This window comes from Aedes aegypti, chromosome 3, assembly GCF_002204515.2.
Source record: "Aedes aegypti strain LVP_AGWG chromosome 3, AaegL5.0 Primary Assembly, whole genome shotgun sequence".
NCBI lineage: Eukaryota > Metazoa > Arthropoda > Insecta > Diptera > Culicidae > Aedes > Aedes aegypti.
This window is the reverse complement of record NC_035109.1, coordinates 198,064,992-198,091,795: the sequence shown is the minus strand read 5'-3', so window position 1 is coordinate 198,091,795 and position 26,804 is coordinate 198,064,992. Positions and strand designations below refer to the sequence as shown.

The 26,804-nt window shown below is 38.1% G+C and overlaps 1 protein-coding gene across 2 annotated transcripts in view; it reads left to right on the top strand.

Moving 5' to 3' along the window:
- Nucleotides 1-2,071: 2,071 nt before the first annotated feature.
- Nucleotides 2,072-26,804, top strand: part of LOC5570801 (protein RCC2 homolog) — a 61,707-nt gene continuing 36,974 nt past the window's right edge. The window contains exon 1 of one of the 2 annotated variants that reach the window (XM_001653256.2): nucleotides 2,072-2,236. The gene's annotated coding sequence lies outside the window, so the exon portion shown is untranslated. Of the gene's footprint in view, nucleotides 2,237-25,716; nucleotides 25,797-26,804 lie in introns of those variants that run through there. The other variant, XM_021849823.1, reaches the window with a different exon arrangement.

The window sequence follows — 26,804 nt, the reverse complement described above, 5'->3', positions numbered from 1 at the left end:
TATCAAGACCGGTTAGAACACGAGGTATCATTGGCAGTGATTTGTTTAGGGAGTGCAGAAGCTTTTTTTCTCGAGCGCTTCGAAGAATGAGTTTATTTATGTCAAAATGCCAAGACAAGGATAGCAAATAAACATTTGAGCAAGCCATGAACTGCAAATTTGCTGAGTGTGCATTTAAATGCATTTGAATGTATGAAATTTATCAGATGCATCAGAAGTGATCCACCCCTTGGTTCCTGCCATAAACTTAAGCGTTTGGTACTAAAATTGAGACAGGGCTTTAGGACCCTATTAGGGATGCAAAATAACATTCGCATCTGTGTAATATGACAACGTTCGTCGGAGTGACTTGGTTGCAGCAGTTTCTGTGTAATATTTCTATATTTTAGATGTGAATATTACAAAAGTATCATGTAATGGGAAATGGTAATCTTGTTTCCGTGTAATTTCAGGGCGATGTAATATAACATCAAAAATATGCTATTATACATCTGATTTTCGCTGTTACATCGAATTTTTATTACATCGACTGAATTACGTCGATGCAAATTACATTATTTTTTGCTGTGTATACCATCGAAATTCAGACTAATTTACTATGTTTACCGTACACCCCACCGCATTACTGGTACATTTGACAGAACAAAATTACAACAATTTGATGTCGACTACAGACATGGTAAAATCAAGCGCATTTCTGGTCCGCTGAAAATTGCCGGTGCGAGCGCTTAGGGATCGTTCAAATATTACGTAACGCAACAGGGGGAGGGAGGGGGTCTTACATTGTGTGACGGTCTATACAAAAATTTAAAATTTCCCATACAAAAGCTGTTACGTAGGGGAGGGGCTCTAAAATTGGAAAATTCTGCGTTACGTAATATTTGAATGAACCCTTAAGTTAACCCCCTAAAATGGTAGTTTTTACCGCACATTTTTTTGCGTGTATTATTTTTCCTAGCGGGACAAATGGCGGTTTTTCTTGTGTCCAACTATCATCTGTAATATTTACCCATTATTGTTACAAGAAAGGCTTCTCCATAATGAGGTTAAAATACCCTTTTTAATGTCATCGAAAAATATACTCTTTTCTGACAGTTCCATATTCGCCACGAAAATGGGTACATGCTGAGAGAGACTCGCGAAGAGGAAAAATATCAACGTCATATGCAGCCCAGATTCCGCTGTCACGAAACGTCAAATGCAACCCATCGTTTTTATGGCAGAAAAAGTGAAAAGTAATGTATTCAAATTAAACATTTATTAAAAACCTAAGTCAGCGGAGCAGTTTTTCCAAAGATGCTGATAAATCTAAACATAAGACTAGTTATTTATAATGTCTGCTATGTTTGCTGGCAAGAAATTTCACTCAAAATGCCGTTTATGCTTCGGTGTGATGCGAACGCAATAGTTTTTTGCTGAGGTTTTGCTGAGGTGGTCATATGAGAGCTTGAACGGCTTGCGCAAGATTGATGTACACCAGGGGACCGACACGGCTGTCATCCTGCATACATTTAGGCTCTTCCTCACATAGTTTTGGTACTTCGCGTTTTCTGGCCGGTTTGCCCTAACATTGCTCCTGATTTTCGAATACACGGCTCATACGCTGCTAGTGCTAGATTCTGGCAATTAAACATATCGCATTGAATCGTCGTATTTGACGACGCTATTCATTAGTTCATCATTTTGTTTCATGTTTTACGCATCAGCGAGGTATCATTGATGTCTCCTATCCATAAAAACATATATTTTGTCCCTCCCAAAATAATCAAAACAAGAACACTGGACGCCATGTTGAATTGATGTTGGGTTGGTAAATATTGGCTCATGCCACCCCCCCCCTGATGTACACACTGTGTGGAATAAGAAAACAACTCAGCAATCGCAGAAAAAGAAGACCGTCTCCGCGAGTCTCGTCTCAGGGTACATGATACCCATTTAATGGGTACTTTAAAGTTAGCGTGTAAATTAGTGACGTAGTATTTTTGTTTACGTTTTTTCTCTTTACTAATACATAGCGATTGCTTCTTCTTCTATACCTTAGTATATATGTTCATTGGTATAGGAATGTGGCAACACTGGCGTTCAGTCCATCCAGTTTGGTAGCGTCCGCGGCTTTATTTCGTACATTTTGAATCTTTGTGCATTGTTAAGCTCTCCGGCAAACAGAATTTTATTTGCATCAAACGGAACTTTTATGAATCAGTGCGTGTTTTAGAATATTACGGTAAATAAAAAGGTATGTTAACGAATGATTGAGATAGTAACACGAGATGCACATCGACTTGAAAAAAGGATTTCAAACTAGAATGGCCGACACCACTGCAGATTTCCGGTTTGATTAAACATTCAAAAAAGGCATAAGCGCTTATGCAGACTTATTTGACAGTTTCTTTGTTATTTCGGAAGTCGTTTTTCTCATTTTTCAGCTTCGCTTCTATCACCACTGCAAGATTTTCACGGATATACGTATTATGATTACCTCTCTAATTTCGAAAATTAAGGATTAAAAAGCTAAGTCAAATAACAAGAAATCGTTTCTGTAGAGGACGTTTTTGGGCAACTCCTACAATGTTTTAATTTAGGAAAAAAAAAATTCCAATTTCTTTTCTCTTTTGTAATGCGATCAAACGTATCAGATTATAAGAGATATAGTTTTTAGATTCTATCTACCTGACCGGCATCCGAAAAAGTAAGATGAAGTCCAGCAGTTAAACAGCCATCAAATAGGGTAACGGTCGTATCTTGGACCTCCTGAGCAAATGATTTCTGGTTTTTGTACCAGTTAATTACTCACATAATTCGTCCCCTTAATGCTACAACTAACATGAAATTCAGAATTTTTAGAGTTCAATTTGTCGAAACATAAATCCTAATTAAATCTGCCAGATATCCACAGATCATAAACGTGTAATTCAAAGTAAAAAAAAAGTCAAAGATTATGTTTCAATCATATTCTCTGTGATTATCCATCACCTTGTGAAACGGTCAAACTTTCAATGTTGAATAGGGTAGGTATACCAGTTTTGGCCACCCTAAGGAAAAATATTGTTAATACATAAATCAAAAGACCTTTGGTTACTGTCAATACATCAAACGAAAGCTTTCAATCTATAGGCTTCTGCACTATATTGATTTTGTATGGGATTTTTTTTTCTAGTTCGTTTATTTGAGGCTCAATCGCGTTCAACGCTTTACAATTCATTCACTTTTTGTATCAAGATTAGTGTGGGATGGAGCCAGAGTACTCGTGGCAACTCGAGGTTAATGGTCACAATTTTTGGAAGGAAGGACATGGTGAGGATTGGGTTTAGGGTATTCTGCAGCACATCCGGGAGGTATATCGTGGTATCGCGATTAACGTGTAGTGGCGCTGGTACCAATTTCTTGCCGGTATTCGTCTGCCGGATGGCCAGGATCCTCAATCCAACATACAGGGGACAAAACACAGAGAGAAAAAAAACTGGAGAAGAGAACAAAGGAGAATTAAACTTTTATACTGGACAAGCGAAGAAAATCGTAAATTGCGACCAGTGATGGAAAGTGGCGAACACTTTTTCTGAACTGGAACAAAAACAAAGCCAAACGCTCCCGAGCGTCAGAGCGCTGTTTTACTCGCATCTGCAGGCTCCCGAGTAACTGAAGCTAAAAATGATTCGCGAACGTGTTCGGGGATGTTCAGAGTCATATTTTGCTTTTAAGAAAAAAGCTGCTTCCCCTCCGAGATTTATAATTTTCTAGGGCTTTTGACTACAAACTAGTAGTTTACTGTCGATATGATGGTTATACAATTAATTTGTCAGTCAAAACCATAATAAATCACACCTTGCTCGGTTACTCGCGAGTAAACGCTCCCGAGCTTGTTGCTCCTTCTTTTGAAATGTTCTCCCGAGCAGACGGGTGCGGACTTACTCACACCTAGCCAGTTCCCGAGTCTGTGATGTTTGTTAGGCGTTGGTATACACTCGTGAGTTGCTTCGTGATGCGAACTTTTCCAGCATTGATTGCGACCATATAAATGAGATCGCGGGTGCCCAACACATCTCTAACAGGAACATAGGGTTGTCTACCTCGGGCCGCAAGGGTATCCAAAAGTTGCGCTCTGGAGGCGTCCATATCCGGGCATTTCCAAACTACGTGCTCGATGTCATCATAACCATAACCACACCTATTACAAACATTGCTCAGCGCGAGGTTAATCCTGTGCAAATGTGTACCTAGCGAGTAATGGTTGGACATAAGTCTTGACATCACGCGAATGAAATCTCGACCTACATCCAAACCTTTCCACCACGCTCGCAAGGAAACTTTACACTGAAACAAGCGTTGCAGTAATGAGAACCATGAACGTGTGTTTAAATTTACTATTCCAACCACGATTGAGCTATCATGAACGCTTTTTATTTGCGTTTTGTTCCTTCTCAATCCAACCGCGTCGATAGCCGAGCGGCTAGCGTTCGCGCTTGACAATCGCCAGATCCTCGGTTCGATTCTGGTCTGCTGCAAGTTTTTAACCACGATATAGTAATTTTTACTATACAAATGGTGCCATGGTAAAATTGAATGCACAAAATATTCTAAATAAATGCGAATTTAGTCTGCACAAATCAAGTGGCGTTCTGTATTTAATTTAACCCTCTGATATAGTATTTTCAACCGCAACGCTGTTCTCAGTGTAGGAATTATGGAATGTAACCACCGTCCCAGTTGGCCATTTAGCCAATCGCTTTGCCAACCGTGAAGAGAACTTTGACGTACTAAATGAAAAAAATCATCGTGTGAAATTTGTCTATCATAAATCTCACCTTCCTCGGCGCCCACCTTTGCGAGAGAGTCCGCCTTCTCATTGCCATAAATTAAGCAATGTGAGGGGACCCATACAAAGGTAATCTTATATGATCTTTCGACCAGTGCACACATCTGCTCTCTTATTTTTGTAAGAAAGTAAGATGCATGCTTTACAGGTTTCATCGATCGGAGTGCCTCGATTGAACTGAGACTATCCGAGAAGATGAAAAAGTGGTCTGCGGGCATGTTTGAGATCATTCCCAAAGCGAAGTTGATTGCTGCCAGCTCAGCAACGTAAACCGTGCAAGGTTCCTGAAGTTTTCGGAAGGCGGAAGAGTTTTCATTGAAGACACCGAAGCCAGTGGATCCATTGATGCGGGACCCGTCAGTGAAATATCTCCTGTAGGAATCGACGTTCTGATACTTTGCGTTAAAAATACGTGGAATCATTAAACATCGAAGTTGATCTGGGATTCCATGAATAGCTTATTTCATGGACAGATCGTATTCAACAGAGGAACTGTCATTGGTGAAGTGTACACGTGGAGGGTTATAACATGGAAGACTTATGTCAGATGACATGTAGTAGAGATAAACTCTCATGAATTTTGACTGAGTATTCAGTTTGAGCATTTCTTCGAAGTTTTCGATAACGAGTGTGTTGCTCACCCCACACTTAATAAGTATTCTTAGCGAGAGCTCCCAGAATCGGTTCTGTAGTGGTAAAATCCCTGCCAGCACTTCCAGGCTCGCATTGTGAGTCGAATGCATACAACCTAGGGCGATACGCAAACAACGATATTGAATTCGTTCCAATTTAATAAGGTGGCTGTTTGCTGCTGAGAGAAAACAGAAAGAGCCATATTGTAGAACAGAGAGAATTGTTGTTGTATAGAGTTTTATGAGGTCTTCCGGGTGAGCACCCTACCATGTTCCGGTAATTGTTCGTAGAAAATTGATCCTTTGTTGGCATTTTTCCGTTAAATACCTAATATGGGTTCGCCAAGTGCCTTTTGAATCAAACCAGACCCCAAGGTATTTTGAAATCAAAGACTGGTCGATGTCTGTTCCCAATAGCATAAGCTTTAGTTGGGCTGGATTCCGCTTCCTAGAAAATACAACCAGTTGAGTTTTTTGCGGAGCAAACTCGATCCCTAAATTTCTAGCCCAAGTGGATAGATTATCAAGGGAATTTTGCAATGGTCTTTGCAAGATTTCCGCTTGTGGCCCCTTCATAGAGACCACAGCATCATCTGCAAGTTGTCTAAGCGTGCATGGTTCTTCCAAACAATTGTCAATATCTTTAACATAAAAATTATAAAGCAAGGGACTTAGACATGAGCCTTGGGGAAGACCCATATAGCTAATTCTGGAAGTTGTCAGTTGACCGAGAGTGAAGCTCATGTGTTTTTCTGACAACAAATTGTACAAGAAATTATTCAACATTGCAGGTAGTCCACTATTGTGCAGGCTTTCTGACAATATTTCTATGGAAACTGAATCAAAAGCGCCCTTGATATCCAAGAAAACTGAAGCCAATTGCTCCTTGTCCGCAAAGGCTAGTTGAATATCTGATGAAAGCAACGCTAGACAATCGTTTGTTCCTTTGCCCTTGCGAAAGCCAAATTGTGTACTGGAAAGCATGTTGTTTGATTCGACCCAGTGATCGAGTCGCGATAGGATCATTTTTTCTAACAATTTCCTTAAACATGATAACATAGCGATCGGGCGGTACGAATTATGATCAGACGCTGGTTTCCCAGGCTTTTGAATAGCTATTACTTTGACCTGTCTCCATTCAAGTGGAACAATGTTATGCTCCATGAATGAGTTGAACAGGTCAAGCAACCGTCTTTTAGCGATATCAGGGAGATTTTTAAGAAGATTGAACTTAATCATATCGCGTCCCGGAGAGGAGTTGTTTGATGAAAGTAGAGCCATAGAAAATTCCAGCATAGTGAATGGTCTGTCCAACGCATCGTCTCTTCTGGGTTTCCCAGAATGGCGGTTGAGCTGGAACTGAGTCTGGACAGACCTTTTTTGCGAAGTTGAATATCCAACGATTGGAGTATTCGTCACTCTCATTTGATGATGAGCGGTTTCGCATGTTGCGAGCCACTCTCCAAAGCGTCGTCATTGAAGTTTCTCGTGAGAGGCCATCGATGAAACGTCGCCAATAGCTACGCTTCTTCGCTTTAATAAGATTCTTCAGTCTTTTTTCGAGCTTCGAGTACTCTAAATAAAGTTCTGAGGTACCATATCTACGAAAAGCTTTAAAGGCATTAGATTTTTCTCGATACAACTGAGTGCATTCATCATCCCAACCAGGTGTTGCTGGTCGTCTTTTGAAGGATGCACTTGGAACTCGTTGCTTTTGGGATTCTAATGCACTTTTATAAATCAATTCTGATAGGAATCGATACTCATCCAACGGTGGGAGAGTGTTGAATGATTCGATACCGAAAGTTACCGCTGATGCAAATTTTTGCCAATCTATATTCCTAGTGAGGTCAAAAGGAACCTGAATTGACTGTTCTGACCTTTCACAATTATTTTTGATAGAGGTTATTATGGGCAAATGATCACTACCATGGGGATCATCGATAACCTTCCACATGCAATCGAATGATAGTGAACTTGAACCCAAAGACAGGTCAAGGCGGCTTTCTTTGCCGTCGGATGAAATACGTGTCACTTCACCTGTGTTCAAAATGTTCAAGTTGAAATCGTCGCATAAGTCATAGAAAATAGCCGCTCTATAATCGTCATAAGATTCGCCCCATCCAGTACCATGTGAGTTCATATAACCCAGTATTAAAACTGGAGATGAGAGCATGGAGACTGCATTCCAAAGATGACGGCGGTTTATTGAAACTCTTGGAGGAATATAAACAGAAGCTACGCAAAGATCTTTACCCTTTACGTTTATTTGGCAAGCAACGATTTCTATGCCTGGATGAGTCGGGATGGGGATTCTATAGAATGAATGGCACTTTTTGATCCCTAAAAGCACACCCCCGTAGTTATCATCTCGATCCTGGCGTATAATGTTAAAGTCGTAGAAGTTAAGATCATCTTCAGAAGAAAGCCATGTTTCACAGAGTGCAAATATATCACAATCGGAATTGTGAAGCAAAAACTTAAATGTGTCTAATTTAGGTTTTAGACTATGACAGTTCCACTGTAGTACAGTGATCATATCTTGTACCTCACTTGATGAATTAGCCATCGAAAGATATGATCGAAGCAAGGAGGGGCCACGAGATAGTCAATTCCCTGAGATATTCTTCTATTGCGGGAAGAAAAAGGTCGAGTATGCCTCTGAATGAGTCTGAAACTCCGAGAGCATTACATATGCGATCCACAAAGGCCGTAAAAGTTATCAGTCCTCGCTTAGCCCGGGGCGTTTTCGAGGAAGAGCGAGGGACTTCAGTAGCATTTCTTTTGCTTTCTTGTCTAGAGCTTCTTTTCGAAGTGTATTTTATCTGTGGAGGCGGGGGCGGCAGATCTTTGCTGCAACACGGCACGGAAGCATCAAAGACCTGTTTCTTCGGAATTTTCAAATTTGCCCCACCTCCTTTGGAATTAGGCAAACTTCTGAGGGAAGATTTCAATACCTTACGGCGCAGTCCCGGAGAAGATGGAGACTTTCTTTTACCGGGTGCGTGTACCTCCGAAGAATCTCCCCCATCGGTTTCGTCGTCGTTCGCTTCATCGGAAGACAACTCTTGAAAAGAGTTGCCAACTGGGATGGCTGATGAAGACTCTTTTGCAGGCGGATTTAAAGCTTTCACCATTTCCGCATACGTCTTCTTGGAGCGCTTCACAATTGAGCGACTCTCATTTCGAATGCGCTTTTTGTATGCCGGGCATTTCTGCAAGTCATACAGATCCTTGCTACAGTAGCTGCATTTTTCAGCTTCCTGTGTGCAAGCATCTTCTGAATGAGCTTGGTTGCATTTGCCACAACGGGGCTTGTTGTCGCAAAAGCTAGCACTGTGGCCAAGCTGCTTGCAGTTGGTACAATAGGGTAACGACTGTTTATTTTGTTCATAACCGCTAACAGTTGGCGCCAGCAACAAAAAGTACAGACAATAACCTTTCGAACATTCAGTTTCTCTTACCGGCCGCCGAGCGTCGACACTGATGTTTGTATGCCACTCACTGATCGCGCTGCGCTGGATTCTCAAATTTCTCAAACTTTCAACACAAGCGCATGGAAGAATGGTAGTCGGAGAACTGTCAAAACGTATAGAAAATAATGAAAATCGTAAAATACTTGTAATTAGGAAACTGGATCAAAAAAGTAGTGATTACAAATCAAGTGTAAAATGAATACATAACTTTTTGTGTTTAGTTCATCTTCCGTGGTGCTTTCTTTGCTTCAGGATTTCGTTTTTACTACCATTGAAAAAGAGCCATCTATTGCCTTTTTAGTTTTGAATATCGCCCTATTGAATACCTTCGGCACGTAAAGACGCACTGGGTAAAAAACACTATCAATGCAAACAAATTTCGGGAGGACGGAACCAGGAAAAGTCACTCGAAACGAGGCTGACGGCGAAAAAACTTTCTTATTTCCTTCCATGGAAACTGATTGCAATTGTTTGCAATCCAGTATAGCCACATCAGGAATTGACCGGTTATCAAAAACACCTTTGCCAGTCTTAATGTCTTCACATGTCAGACTCGCGTCGATGATTTTCCCTTCCACCTCGACTTCTCGTGCCGGAATATAGGTAAAGTATTCCACAGCAAAAGCCTCATGCTGAGCAATCTCATTAGCTGCTTTGTAACTAGGTGCAGTTACACGCAGCTTGGATTGTTTAACTTGATGAATAACGGTCCCAGGATATTTACGCGTCAGCTCTCGAGAGATCGAGAGCACATTCAAAATCTTATTTTTGCGCCGGAAGTAGACAACCCAAGGCCCAGGCGAAGATGGTTGATAAAACCGCGTTCGAGCAACGAGATCTTTAGGAGGCGTATCGCCTCCATCCGATTCATCCATGCGGAAAAGCTCAACCGAAACCAAATGGACAAAAAAAAAATGTGAAGAAAAAAAAAAATTAACAGAAAAAAAAAATTAACAGAAAAAAAAATTAATCAATCAGTGGACTACTTTGTACACACCTCCCCTATAAAGGCAAAAAAATATAAAAATTAAAAAAAAACTTTTTAAAAGAAAAAAAAATCAGTCAGTGGACTATTTTGTACACACTTCCCCTAACCGGGCAAACAAAATAGGGGACTGCACGCTCCGGTTGCTAAGGTAAAAATTTCTAAGTGTTTGACGTTTCGTGGCCTTGTTGTTTACGGTTCGGACTTAAAAAAATTCTGTCCGCGTTGGTGAAACAACTTAGCTATGCAACGCTTCCTGAGATGAGATTTCAAGCACGTGGGCACATCCACGTGTTCAATGATGTTGATCGATCTCTATCAGGACAAATGAACATGATATTAACCCCTCTACCGGCAGCTTCATTTTTCACCGCAAAATTCAAATTCAAATCGTTATAACTCTTTTGTTTTTCCATATTTTTGCACCATTTTTTCACAAGCTCTCAAAAAACTCTTCTAGTTTTAGGATCTGTGTCGATATTGATCATTGGTCATCTGGTTTTGAAGATATTCCAAAATTCCTTGGGGGACCGACCCGTAACTACAACTCCCCGTTAATTTCTCAGGCTACAGAATTTTAGTCGTATTCGGATATTCACTCTTCGAAACAATACATTAATGAGAGTATGTTGTGAAAAAATGAAGTAATTTGGTGCAGCCGTCTTTAAGTTAAGGTTTCTGGAACCACGCTGGCCAAATAAAGATCTTAAAAACTTCAAAAAACATCATATCGTAATTTTCATATATCTCCAAGTATACTGAACCGATTTGTATGATTTTTTCAGAGAAGCTCCTTATTACCTGACATTATATAGCCCACATGTTATTTTTTTGATAAATTGATCAAAAACAAAATGGCCGCCAAAGGCATTTTATATGGAAAATGTCGGTCCCCAAGGAATATCGGAATATCTTTAAAATCAGATCACCAATAATCAATATCGACACAGACCCTAAAACTAGAAGAGTTGTTTGAGAACTTGTGAAAAAATGGTGCAAAAATATTGAAAAACAAAAACGTTATAACGTTTTGAATATTTATTTTGCGGTAAAAAATGAAGCTGCCGGTAGAGGGGTTAATACGGATAAAGTGGCGGAAAATCATTCAAACCACTGGTTGGAATTGCCAAAATCTTGGAAGCATCCACGCATTGTGTGTGGATAATTATAGAGAAGTGAGGTGCCATTTACATGTTAAGTATCGACAGGGTCAAACACGGTGTAAACGGTAAACTATCCACTACGATATCTCAGTTGATAAGTGTTTTAAGAAGACCGATTGAAATTGTATGCAATCATGGCTGAGAACCGTCCATAAAATTTGCCCATCTCCCGCTAGTTTCGTGTAAGTTAGTTATTATTATTGGGGACGGATTCGACCATTAAGATGGGTACTTGCTTCGGGAGAGTTGTACAAGACAGTGCTCGCTTCCTTTCAGAATATATCGTGGTAAAATAAATTCTTAACTCGTGCACTAGTGTACAATATCACTTCCGGTGTGTTATCATTGAGGATATTTCGTAATTTAAGCGAAATAGAAAATCTTTGAAAAGTTGTGTAGAGTGTGCAATGCTTTCTCGAGGGGCCCTGCAAAGTTTCAAATTCATCCACACCGTAACGTTAGTGAACGATAACACTTCCAATATGATGTCGTTAATAAATATCTAGGAATCTAAACGAGATAGGAAATTTCTCACTTAGAGAAATTTATTCAAAGAAAAAAGAGCTTAATCAAGGGAATATGCCAATTTCCAAATTCATTCAATACATGGCACTGATTTTTTTTTTTTTTTTAAGGCACTCTGTGCTCGTGGCCACTACTGTGCCGGAATCAGTTGATCTGTAGCTTCTTCTTTACCGATACAGATCTATTTTCAACTTATCTATATTTACATTTTACTTTTACTCTCTCCTACTCTTTTACTCTCACGCCGAGCAGGTAGGAGAGAGCTCTGCTGTTAGTGAGGCTAGCTGCCTGCGAAGAGGGTCAGTTTGTCTCCATCTGATACTGACGGAGGATGGATGTGCTCCCAAAGCACGGTCCTCCGTGAGGCGTCTTCTGGTGACTGGACGGATTTTTTGTGGAGGGGCTGGGAATCGAACCCATGACCTTCCGCTTATGAAGCGAAAGCGTAACCTCAAGGCTACAGACCCCCCTGCATGGCACTGATGTATGCTAGTATTTCTGGTATGAAGCAACTGAAAAATATCTCATAATCTCATATAAATAGAAAATTTCTATGTTAGAGAAAGTTGTTCAGAGTAAGAAGAGCTTTTTTGATTGTATTTGCAAAGTTTCAAATTTATCAAATCATTTTTTTTTCTCTGTAGATGAGATTCTAGATGAGTCCCAGGACAAAGTCGTAAAGTAATCCTTGGAAGTATTTGCAAAGAAATCCATAAAGAAATTCTCTAAGACTTCCAATTTCTAAAGCTATTCCAGAAACAAATTCCTGAAAGATTGCATTGAAGAATTGTTATATATCGCTGGAAGAATTCCTGAAGGTATTTCTTGAAAATTTTCTTAGTGAATACCAGTGAGAAAATCTGCAAAAATCCTTGAAGAATGTAGGTGCGGTTAGCGGCGTCAGCCGTTTAGGCGTATTGTGCCATGAAGTGTGGGTTCGATTCCTGCTCCAGTCGGTGGAAACTTTTCGTCAAACGAAAAATTCATCACTGGACTACTTGGTGTTCCGTGTTGTCCGTTGCCTAATGTTTGTGATTGTTCAGTCTGTGTAGCCTTTGGCTGAAGACGGTGTAAATTGTCTTTTTTTTTTTTAATTCTGTGAAGAATTTCTGAAGGGATCAATTGAAAATTCCTTGAGGAAAACTTGGGGCGATTCCTGAAGAAATCTCCGAAGGGGTTTTGCATAAAATGTTTTAGGGAATTGTGTATGAATCCTTCGGAGATGGAATCCTGAAAAATTTAGATTTAGATGGAATCCCTGGGTAGAATTCCTCAAGTAATCCCAGCGTAAATTATTGAATGAATCACTGAAAAAAATAGTAAACTATTCCCTTTGGAATATTCTTGACTGAATCCCTAAGGGAATCCGTGAAGGAATCCTTAAGCCAATGGTGCTCATCTTGCGCCCCTGGAGCCTGGAGCCCTCGAAGCCCATCGATGCGGTCCGTGGAATAAATAAAACATCTAAAGCAGAATAAATTGAAAGTGAACAGAAGTATAAAGAAAACATGTTACGAGTAAGATTATATAAGTCGATCACTTCTTACCATTTTCTGAGAAGTATTAGAATCCCATTTGCATCTTGAAAAATTTATAATCTATCAAGAATTTTAAAATAGAATTTCCACTTTAGAAAGAAAGTTTATTTTAAATGTGTAATTTAACAATTATCGCCTTATGCATCAAATGATTACAACATCAAGCTGTGAATTTGTGTTCATCATCATGGTCACAAGCATATTAACGTGCGGCTTATTTTTTGAATGTTCTCAAAACAAAAAAAATCGTATGCTCTTCTGAATTCAAATCATATAAAAAAAAACTCAAAATTTGAGCCAAAAATATTACGATTTAGAAGTGGAGCAAGTGGCTTGAAGGTGGATTTTCAAGTTATGAAATTTTTCCTGAATGAATGAATTTTCTTTATTAAAGATACTTTCAGCCCTTGGCTGGTTCGTCTCTTCTAAATTTTTCCTAACTTTACTAGAAAATATTTTGGTTTGACCATAACATCATTAATACTCAACCGATTTTACATCTTTTTGTATGCCTTAGAAACTAATTAAGTTGTTGTCAAACTGTGTGTATAACGCATTAATAAAAATATTATTTTGACTTAGTTATTCAACAAAAACAGACAAAAGAAAATAAATTAACAAAATATTTTTTGAGAATTTTTCAAGTTTTTTTTTAACGGAGATCCAATTTTAACTATTCAACTGTAGTTTATAATGCATTTTGTTATAACGACGAATTGAATAGTGGATATATTTTTTTTAAAAGGGCACTTATATTTAGGCCACAAAATTTATAAAACATTGTTGGTCAGTTCATTTGAGATGTTTGATAAATGAGAAAACCAAGTTTCAGCTTAAATTTTAACGTTCAACTGACAATAATTTGAAAAACATGATTTTTTTTAATAAAAATCCATGTTTTTGAGCATTTTTGTTAAATTACTAAGTTAAAACAGATTTTTTGAATGTAAAAGCTTTTACTTTTGAAAAACAATAAAAATATTTCTAATCGGTCTAATTTCTAATCAAGTGCACAACGATTTGGCGAGCGTGGAACAAAACCGAGGTCAGAGAGATGCGACCACAAACCGACGACATTGCCTTTTGCAAATTATAACTAGAATGCATGATCTAATAACAATTGGGTCATAAAATGTTTAATGAATTCTTGTTTTTATTTAATAATACGAAAGAGCATGTTATTGCAACTACTTTAGCAAGTTTTCCAGCTCAAATAACGGCTATAACATTTTTAAACTTCAATTTTAAAAATGGTTTCGAATATGAACCTTGACACTTGTGATCTTGTTTGACATTCACTTTTTCGACAGGGCATATAGTTTGAACACTGGGGTTGTTCCTATCTGACATTTCGGAAGGGACACGGAAAACAAAATATACCCAACATTTGAGTTTAAACCAAAAGGTGTGACAAAATCATAAAAAAATGTTTTTTGTACTTAAACCAATGAAAATCAATTAAAAATTGAGTAAACATGTGTTTCTGCCCTAAACTTAAGCGTTTGGTACTAAAATTGAGACAGGGCTTTAGGACCCTATTCTTCTTGCACTTGAAATTAAAAAAAATATGGTTGGCCATATTTTTTTTTAAAGTCTGAATCAGAAATTTCCTCCACGGCCAAAAATACAAAAAAAGTTATAATCACGTATCGATTGGATATTGGGCAGTATGAATAAAATGTAGTAAAGTTGAGTTTACTACATTCTTGGTAGTTTGTGTCATTTTTCTTTCTACACCTTTCGAACATACTACAAACAACGCGTTGCTGTGTATAATGGTAGTATTTACTACAAAGCTACTGGTAGTTAGCTTCAGAGGTTGCTACACATGCTTTGAGATTGCGGAATTGAACGAAATATTTTTTGAGTAAAATCATGGTTACGAAAACATTCGCCCCGCCATTTTTGAGATTCTGGTAAGAATACCGGCCGTAGCAATTTGTAATATCTGTGTGAATTCTGGCATTACGATAATTATGTTGCTTCTTTTAGAAATTTTGGGATGTCGGTGGGAATTCAGATATTTATAAAGTAATTCTGAATTTTACGAGTAAATTCTGACATCTCAGATTTCCTTTGGAATTCCGGAATTCATTTGGGTTTCCGATAGGGATGTCGGATTTTTAATAATAATTCTGGAATTTTAAAAACCATTCTACGAATTTTGCGGAAATATTAGAAGTCTAGCAAAGAAACAATAGAACTCGGATGGGGATTTGATTCCGGTTATAAATCTCTTGGAATTCTGTGGGCATCTTTGAAAAGGTATTTCTGTAAGAATCTATCAGATTTCGGTGGGATGCATGCGAATTATTATGTTTTTTATTTGGAATTCTGAAAATTTTTGGAATTATTGTAAAAAAAGCCTTTAAGATTCCGTTGATCTCCAGTTCCGTTGGAACTCCAAAGCAAAGCTTTTATATAAACCTTTTGAACATCGGTAAATATTTTCTAGATTTCAATAATATTTTGTGAAATCGAGAAGAACTTTAACAATTTCAAAGGGAACCCTTGTGTTTTAGGGGAGATCCTCATTGAATTCTAACGACTACCATCGGAGTCACTACAAGCCCCAATAAAAATCTCTATATTCTATATTCTATATATTCCAAGGATACTATCAGTAACCCCACAGAAATAACGAGAGTATCACAGAAGCACTTAGATTTTCCGGAATTCAACATGCTGTAAGAAAACACGGGGAGCCTCAAAATTCTACTGCAATTTTACCAGAATCTCAGTACTGATGCTAGGTTATATGTGGTTCCTAGTTTGATGACTGTAATCTCAAGATCTCTTCATAGATTTTAAGCTAACATTCAAAAATTCATCAAACTCTGGCGTTGGCGAATACCAAAAATCACCCTGAAACTTCTTTGATGTACCATCATCATAAAATCATACACATAAAGAGAATACGAATACTAATCGCAAAATTACACTACAAATCTCGTCAAATTACAGCACCTTCATGAATTTGTGCAAATTGTCGCGTAATCGATTAGATTCCATGCATTCCCTTCATATGTATGATTGTATTAATTTAAAGCGTCACTCTGAATGGATTTTTCTTTACATGCAGCATCAGTACTGCATGTTCGGAAGGCTTTTTACATACCAAAAGTGTAGTAAACTTTGTGGATTTCGATTTTGAGTAGATTCAACATGTAGTAAAGTTCAACGCTTTTTATTCAAACCACCCATTGTCTCGTAGATGGGCTACATCTCGTCTGCATCAACATGATCAGGTGCCAGGTAATTGTGGATTTCTTTTACCATGACCTTAATGGTCGAATCCGTCCCCAATAATAATAACTAACTTACACGGAACTAGCGGGAGATGGGCAAATTTTGTGGACTGTTCTCAGCCATGATTGCATACAATTTCAATCGGTCTTCTTAAAACACTTATCAACTGAGATATCGTAGTGGATAGTTTACCGTTTACACCGTGTTTGACCCTGTCGATACTTAACATGTAAATGGCACCTCACTTCTCTATAATTATCCACGCACAATGCGTGGATGCTTCCAAGATTTTGGCAATTCCAACCAGTGGTTTGAATGATTTTCCGCCACTTTATCCGTATTAATATCATGTTCATTTGTCCTGATAGAGATCGATCAACATCATTGAACACGTGGATGTGCCCACGTGCTTGAAATCTCATCTCAGGAAGCGTTGCATAGCTAAGTTGCTTCACCAACGCGGACATAAATTTTCTAAGTCCGAACCGTAAACAACAAGGCCACGAAACGTCAAGCACTTAGAAATTTTAACCTTAGCAACCGCGGCGTGCAGTCCCCTATTGCACCGGGAGAGAGACAGAGGAGAAGCAAAAACAACCTTGAACTCAAAATTGTTTGTTCGGGAGATGCGAAGGCAATTCAATAGAGTATGGATAGGTATAGCAAAATTGCTACTTATCCGTTCCCGTTTGATGACGGCACAGCAGCTAGCCTTCCAGGTCGTTGGTAGGCAAATACGTATCGCCGTCCTCGCAGCAGATGTATGCGGGGGAACAATCACCGGTGGAACGATACCAGTCGACCCTTGCCAATCTGGTTCGCTTCCTTCGATGCGCGCGGTCTTAAGCACTATAGAGGCACAATTGGTAAAACTTCACTGGCGGTGGAAGAAAACAAAAACCAAAAAAGGTGCCGACTGCAAAAAACTGAACTAGCTTGTTCAAGCGCACAACAAAGAATGTATGGGATTTTGACGTTTACTGGCCTTGTTGTTTACACATTTCAAGGTAGAGTGAAAAAGACAGATAGATTTTTGTGCAGAGCCCTATACTCAGCAGGAAAAATATAAAAACTAATCAGAAACTTTGTTTTTGTATTAAAAATGGTGGTGGCGAATACTGGACCACTTGCACCAGTATTCGCCACGATTTTAATTTCGGTTCCTAAATTCGCCATTTAAGCCTGATTCGCTGCTGACAAGTAATTTCTCGGCTTATCTTGATGCATGGGAAATTTCTGCAAGGAATCGATCAAGGAAGCGCTTTTTTCTGATCGCAGTACGCAGTTGAAAAGAGATGTCAGTTCAAACGGGAGTCGCTGTAGAAAATTTCTGCTAGGAATCGGCGAGAAATTACTTTACGCCTTGCAGAAATTTTCTACAGCGACTCCCGTTTGAACTTACATCTCTTTTCAACTGCGTACTTCGATCAGAAAAAAGTGCTTCCTTGATCGGTTCCTTTCAGGAATTTTCCATGCATCAAAATGAGCCTTTGCATGCCATAAAACGTTTGACTTTTACTGTGCGTCCTGTTTTCAAGTTGCCCGTGAGAAAGAGCGAGACAGCACCAACACACGGCGCACAGTAAAAGTCAAACGAACAAAGGAATTTATGGCACGTACAGAGGCTCATAGGCCAAGAAATTACTTGTCAGCAGCGAATCAGGCTTTAGGGATGGTACACAAATTATGTCACGCTAAATTTAGACTTTTTTGACCAGCCCCCCCCCCCTTTGTCACGTTTTTTGTATGAGTCCTTCTAAAATTTTGTAAGGCTTGTCACGCTTGGCCTGACCCCCTCCTCCCCCTTGGAGCGTGACGTAATTTGTGCATGATCCCTTACGTTGATTTGTTATGGAGGGTGGCGAATCAGGAACAGGTGGCGAAAAAAAAGGTGCTAAGGAGCAAACATTTTAAGGAAAATGATTTTTTTCTATTATTTTCTGAGAAAATTTGCTGAAGCATTGCTGAACTTTCAGCAATGTATTTTGACAGCTCGATTGCTGGCTTTCAGCAATTCCGTCATCTCACGAAAATTGGCTATTGCTGATTAATCAGCATTTTTTTAGGCCTGAATATTTCTCTTCCATTTAGACTATTTTCCAAATAAGTACTTTAATTAAATCACCAGGTAAACTTTCTAACATTTCATACAAGACTTTATTTGTGTTTATTATCCATAACCTCATTTCTGCAGATTGAATCCATATTGTAAACAATGTCGCAGGAGTTCTGCTGGATGCAGGATGCAACTAGTTATCTGAAAGCAAAGACACTACCATTATGTCTGATTTTCCAACTTATGTTATTTATATAGCTCACCTGATGTCAAGAACTTCCAAATTTAGGATAATCAATGATATTTCATGTGAAAGGAAACAGCTTTAGTAATGCGAATTTTGCAGGAAAAATATCCAGAATAATTACAAGTGTTTGACACATGCTTTGCTGATTGCTTCAGTAATTCTATCACTTACTGAACGGTCCAGCAAACAACATCGATGTTGCTGAATTTACAGTCAAATTTGGTTTGCTGAAGGCGCATCAGCAATTCATTTTGCTGGAAGGTGAAACGAAAATTTGGTGTGTATAATGATAGCTGTGTGGTACCAACTAAACATTTGTCAAATACACCGTTATTTAGCGGTTGAATATTGTGCTTAACATTACAAATAGTGTAACATGGGAAAAATATGTTTTACGTCAACGTTTATGTTTTGAGCGAGTTATCCGATGTTGAACGCCAAAGTGATCCGTCACTGTGGGTGATCCGTAACTGTGTGGGCATGGTATAAAAAATGATTGTAATGTTTGGAATGATACTAATAAAGAATTAAGAAAAGAAATAGTGCTACTATAGGCACATGTGTTCCTATTGTGGCAAAAGCGATATTAAATACAAACATATGAGTTTTCGTAATTTTCCTACCTATTATTTTCCACAAAACCAAGATAAAAAGCTTTCAGATGACGTAAAAACAATGGACCGATGCACAAGTTCACTATGGAGCAATGCACGAGTTCACTATTTGACGTTTGAGGGGTGCCGTGTTATTTACGTGACCATGGCAACCCGTGAATTCGGCACCGCTCAAACGTCAAATTAGTGAACTCGTGCACTGATCCATGGACCAATGCACGAGTTCACTAATTTGACGTTTGAGCGGTGCCGAATTCACTGGTTTCCATGGCCACATAAATAATACGGCACCGATCAAACGTCAACGAGTGAACGCGTGCATCGATCCATTTGACGTTTGAACGGTGCCGTGTTATTTATGTGACCATGGCAACGAGTGAGTTCGGCACCGCTCAAACGTCAAATAAGTGAACTCGTGCATTGGTCCATGGCGCTGGCTTAATTTACGATTTTATATGAATATTTGTTCCTTGCTATGCGACTGTTGGTAGTAGAATCATTAACCTAAGAATGCTAATGTCGCTGCTGTTCTTGTGACCAACATCTTGTTTGCTGCGTTGTGACAGCGTGAGCACCGGGCCTCAAAGTGTCAAAAGCCAAAACAAATCATCCTTTATTGCGTGGCATCGTTCAATTAATGAAAAATAATAATTGAAGGTAATTATTAGTCAAATCCGTTTTGTGACAACAGCGCCACTAGCATTCTATTACTAATATTTCTATTCTGTTGGTACACCTACTCAACGTGATTTTTCACGTAGCAATGACGTTTGGATTATCTTGAGTGTAGAAATTTTTTCTCGACTTTTTGCCAAGTTTATTGAGGCTAGGATAACCAACACATTTTTGGACCCCATGGCCATTTCCCGACGAGAGTACCTTTCCCGAAAAGCTCACAAGATTGATTAGAGCAACGATGGACGGTGTGCAAAACTGCGTGAAGATCTCGGGCGAACACTCCAGTTCATTCAAATCTCGGCGGGAACATCGACAGGGCTGTTGGTATAAATAACGAGCATGCCAACCTGCACCTTTCTAAGGTAACCTATTCGTCTAAAAAAGAACTTATATCGGTTTTAAAAATAGCTGGGAAATTAATCAAAATGCGGCCAATAATAATAATATGCAGACAGTTGAAAATATTAGAATACACTTCTAGTAGGGGTACCGGGGGCAGTATGGACACCCGGGGCAGAATGGACACCCCCTGTATCTTTGCATGAGCGAATACTTCTACACTTTCAATGCAAACAATATTTCAGTTGCCTATCGGAAGAGTAAACTATCCACTAAAATTTCAGAAAAAATGTTCAAAACATTGATTTTAAATCGAAAAATTGAGCATGATTTTATTTGGTTCGATTAAATAAGGTTTCAGAGGCAAATGACTGCAAGTTGACTGATAATGTATCTCTTGATTGAATCTTCAATTATTTATGCCATATTCGAAAATATAGTAGATTTTTTTCTGGTACTTTAAGACATTGAAAAACTTATATGAAAATTTCTCATACTGTTGGGGCAATATGGACACCGAGTGACAAAGTAGAGCTGACACTTCAAAGAGGAAGAAATATAACTTCAAACACATAATTATCCAAAAAATATTTAGTATTTAATGCAATGAAGAGGAACCACAAATCCGTTGAAAATCGTCAATTCTTGATTAAAACTAACCTGGAGGCAATATTAAAAGCATCTCTACGAAAAATGTCGAAAATTGGTTTTAATCATGTTTTCAGTGGCACAGTGACCTGTCACTATGGTTTCCTGAATATGTACTTCATTTTTCGAGGTTTTGGGAACGATCGCGGGACAATTTTCCTATAAACATTAAGGTGTCCATACTGCCCCATGGGGGTGTCCATTTTGCCCCGCTAGCTTGATGGCGACTACCAAATATAAGCTTTTTTTAAACCTTTTTTTGAAAACAAAATATTTTTTTACTGATTATGTAACCATGTTTAACAAATGCTTAAGAACTCTAAAAAGCATACTGCACATAAAAAATAGTATAATATTCATGTCTTTACAGTCAAAATAAGCAAATTCCTTGGGGTGTCCATACTGCCCCGTGTCCCCCTACTTCACGATACTGTTTGAATCATATACATACTTAGAACAAATCACCGAATTTGGTCATTGGTTTGCCGAAATCTCAACAGCAGATTGTTCGGTAATCAGAGATTACAGAAATGAGATTTCTTACGCGCCATAAAATTTATGTTTAATTTTCATGCAAAAAATCTTCCCATGAGGGGAGGGGGGTGGGGTTGAAAAACCCCGAAAATTGTCTTACGTAATTAATGGACCGCCCCTTAGTTTTCGGATTATATCACCTTCTTAATGTAGTAAATCGTGGTTTATAAAATATCCCAAGTAACATTAGCAGCTGAACAACAGTTTATTCAGCTGAAATAATCTTTAGAGTGGTTTGTTCAACTCTTATCCCACTAAAATGTTTGTTGGGATACCACTAGTCGTTTCTGGAGTTTTCAGCTGATTGATGAGCGCCTTCCATTCTGAATCGTTGACTTCAATCTCCAGTACTGGAAGAAGACCCGAAACTAACTGCTCCCAACGATCTAATTCAAGCTTCATTTTCGCAAAATTTACATACTTCACAAGTAGGCGTTGTGAAGCATTGCATTTACCACCGAAAAGTGAATCTTGTAGGAGACTGTAATAGAAGCCTAGATAACTTTACTCTTAAGGTGAAGGTCCATTGAGCACGTAAACATAATGTTGCCACCCACTCGAACCACCCGCTGAACCACCCTCTCGAGCCACCCAACACGGCGGAGCACAATGTTATGTGCGTCGGCCAAAAATAAATCATCATGTTCCATGTACACCTCCACCTACAGAATTATGTAGGCAGTATAATAATAATAATAATAATAATAATAGTAATAATTACTTGCTTACGTTTCATACAAATGTATTATTGTCGATATGAATTCTTCAACCACTTCCTTAAAGCTCAAAATTACAATTTATTTCATTTGGTAGTGGAAACATGTTTTTTGACCAAAATTATAAGCATTTTTCACACCATGCGTGTGTTGTTTACTTTTTTTGGCACACTGAGAAAAATCTACACGTCAAGGTCGTGTGTTTTACTTATAGATTTGCGCAATGAGGAAAACCACATGATTTGAGTGTGGTAGCCATATGGATTTCATCATTGATTTCACGGTATAATAACATGTGTATCAACATTAGGTTGTCATGTGAAACAAACATGAATTTCCAAATATTAAATCATGAAAACCAACTGATTTGCTTATTGAATTCGAAATGTAGTAGCTTTAGATAGTCATGTGTGATAGAACATAAATGTCATGGGACTGAAAGAAGAAATTTGGTAGAAAAACTTTTGCTCCCCAAAATATGGATCCGAGGCTCCTCTGCTTGTCGCAAGCTCTCTTGATTTTTTTTTCAAACCCGTGAGCCAGCAACAAGCGGGGCGCCACAAATCCATAATTTGGGAAGCCAGGGATAAGCATATTCCATTTTTTTTCGAAACTGAAAGCCAGGAAAATCTGTTAGTGGAATCCGATTTTTCTACTAAACTATACATAATAATCAATGTTTTCTTATAGAAAGGTAGAATTCTCGTATATCGGTCAGCGATTGATTGCTTATCGTTCTTTTTCGTTCACTATCCAGCCACTGAAGACTATTATAGCTTATATTCAAATTGTACCACTTTTCGGGGAAACCGGTCATTCGGGGAACTGGCAGTCGGAGAACCTATGATTCTGAACGCAATTTTTTATGTCTTTTCGTTGTATTATTCCGCGATTATTTTTGGCGTCTTCTTCTATATTTAATCATAAATGTTGCCTTCTCTGAAAAATAGGCTGTTCTTTATATTTATACTGTTTAAAATTTTTATTTTTTGGTAAAGCTAAAAGGTAACCTTTTTTATATTTTGCTGTATTATCAATTCTTGCAAGACGTGCTGTAAGAACGATAATTACTTTAGAACCTGCCAATAATCAACATATTTTTATTATTGATCTCTTTTCCCTTCTTTCGATGATAGACGGTGTATTTTTTCAACATATTTTTTTATTGATCTCTTTTCCCTTCTTTCGATGATAGACGGTGTTTTTGACGTACACTTCTAAAATTAAAATTAATGTTGAATCGTTTAAAAGTTTTGCCACACATATTTTTTAAATGTGTTGTTCATTTGAGTTATGCTGTGGAAAAACTTTTTTTGCGTTAGTGCCTCAAACATTTTAAACGAAAAATTATCTGCTCTCGTATATAGGCCATTTTTGCATTATCCTGTAATAATAGGTCTTTGGATTAGAGCATTAAATATTTTGCAAATAAATTTTCCCTTCTTTTATCAAGTGTTCACATCCAAACTTGGACAAAGCTTGATTTGCAGCGAAATATTATATGAGCGAAATATTCTACTGCGAACTTCCTTTGCCAATTTAATATTTTCAAATATGTACACAGAAAAAAATATTTAATTTTCAATGAAATGAAAACTGATGTCTACTGTAAAAATAAATCAAATTCGTGTGTTGTTACAGCATCATGTAAACTTAAATGAATGTACATTTAATTTTCAACTAAAAATGGTTGAATATTACATGACCGTGTAAATTTAAAGTGATTTCGATTGAAACATAATGGATTTGGTGGCTTAGGTTTATTTTGATGTTCCAAATATGTGCATGAAAATAAACTTAAATTTACAACATTTTTTTTAGCCGTGTAGATCGCAACAAGCTCAAAGATATTCTATGTTCTGAGATGTAGAAAAAAAATATTATTCCGAAAAGATCTTCCACCAAACCCGTTACGAGTTTTGCTTAGTAATGTTCTCTAATGTCACAACAATTTTTGACATTCATAGCTTGGAAAATCTCTGAACAAACACCACGCTTATTGCAAACCTATCAAATTTTTTTGCTGTTAGCTCGGTAGTGTTGATCTCGGTTAAAGCTTAAAAAATGCCAATATTCATTCTTAGTCAATCACTATGCCAAACGACCATCATGCCAAATGGCCATTATGCCAAACAACCATTATGCCAAATGACTTTATGCCATTCGGCTTTATGCCAAACGAACTTATGCCAAACGACTTTATGCCAAACGGGGTACAATCTGTCCCATCCGGGTCAATATGACCCGAACATCTTAAACGTAACTTTTTTTAAACGCCTTAGGAAGGTTAAACATCATTTTTATAATTGATGATATCTGTTTTCATAAAGCACTGTGATTTATTATGAAGTTAAATGTTTATTTTTTTACATTTGCATACATGCAAAAAACCGCTAAATATGGAAAAAATAAGAAAAGTATCTTGCTTCGAACTCCGAACACTTCCGGTTAGAATTCCGGAAACTTCTTTTTTACTAACTTTTTGGGTATTTCTATAAAATTCAACACATCAAATATAAATGTTATGAAACTGTTCAATTTACTACACGTAGTCACGAAAGAGTCGAGTCGTGAAAAGGCGATGAATTTTTCGTTTGACGAAAAGTTTCCACCGACTGGAGCGGGAATCGAACCCACACTTCGTGGCACACTACGCCTAGACCACTGACGCCGCTAACCGCAAGGCCACGAAGCCCATTCTACAGTCAATTGTACTGTATTATATCTAATATTCATTTTTGCTGCTAAATTGCGTCGTACATTGTTTTTTCTCACGCATAAAAATGTTTTGCAACACTTGTGACATTGTACACCTTTTGAGTGTTATGAAATTGTAAAATACGTAGTTGTAGCAAGTGTATGAATATCCAAAAAATTTCAATTCCAAACATAAAAACTGACATCACTTCCAATCAGTTAGAATTGCGCTCTCGTTTCATAAACAATGTTGGCTCAGTGAATTTGCGTTCCGGTGCTGCTTTTCGAGCACAAATTGATAAATTTAAGTGTTTGATTTAGGGGGGTCCGTAGCCTTGAGGTTACGCTGTCGCTTCATAAGCGGAAGGTCATGGATTCAATTCCCAGCCCCTCCAAAAAATAAAACCGTCCAGTCACCAGAAGACGCCGCACGGGGGACCGTGCATAGGGGAGCACATCCATCCTCCGTCAGTATCAGATGGTGACTGAGACAAATTGACCCACTTCGCAGGCAGCTGCCTCAAACGACTCAGGAAAAACGGCAAAACGAACCACCGCAAAAGAGCAACGGACTATGGCTTATGGAAATCGATTGGACCAACAGCAGAGCACTCTCCTACCTGCTCGGTGTGAGAGCAAAAGAGCAGAAGAGAGTGAAAGCAAATGTAAATATAGATTAGTTAAAAATAGAACTGTATCGGTAAGGAAGATACAGATAAAACTGATTCCGGCACAGTAGTGGCCACGAGCACGGAGTGCCTTAATAAAAAAAAAAAAAAACATAAAAAAAAAAAAAAAAAAAAAAAGTGTTTGATTGCTCCCAGGAGTACGTTGCGTGAAAAGTTAAAGTGTTTCAAGTATCGCATCAAATTTTTGAATGGCTACGGTGAGTAGAAATACCATTTAAAGTGAGTTTAAGAACGGGCACCGAAAAGCCAGCAAACAATATCTCGGTGCGTGAAGAAGAAGTGATTCGGTAGTGCGTGGTATTTTACAACACAAATCACAGCAATAACTACGTGTTTGCATTCAAAAAGTGGTAATTTGAGAAAAACACATTATGGAATGCCTTCAGTTAAGAAACCACCCCTCTACAATAAGGTTAGTACCTTCAAATAATCATTTTTTTTGTGATCGCTCTCCAAAACACTGTGAGAAGCGTGGGAGGAGGGAGCGGGAAGTGAAGGGGGAAGTAAGGTGCCATATTAGAGGCCATTTTGGTACTCATGGGGATATGTCCTTAAATATTCACTATAAAAATGACTATGAAAAGTAAGACGCTGAGATCGATCATTAGGGAACACATGCTAGTTTCGATAAATTGTTGAATAGACAAGGAAAGTGACCTTTTTCTTTAATGATATATGAACGTAATGGTCAATAAATACTTTTAACAACAAAACAATGAAATTAACTAGAACTACTACTAAACAGCCTAATTTTGTTAAGGATTGACGACAATTGCCATTTAAGACTCTAATCTTACGTAAAACACAGGATAAATCAGAATAGCACTTAAATGACAAATTATTAAAAACCATTTCGACTAGACAGTATTAGAAATGACACTACTATTTCAAACAAATTCTGATGGAGCTGCTGATTTTCACAATGCTTCCTTTTCCTAGAAGCAAGGTAATATGGGTATTTTTTGAAAACTACCACGTCACAATAAAAAAACAACTATAGGAACTATATGAATACCCACAACTAAGGGAACACTTACCCTAATGCTGTTAATTACTGATTGAGTATGGCAATTTTATTTACCGAGCACTCACAGTCTGTTTGAGTGTGTAGCTCTGTAACGAAAATTACGATCGCAATGAAGTTCAATAGCATTCTAAAGGCAATGTTGAAGTTTTCTGTGAACGCAAAAAGTGGGTAAATAAAC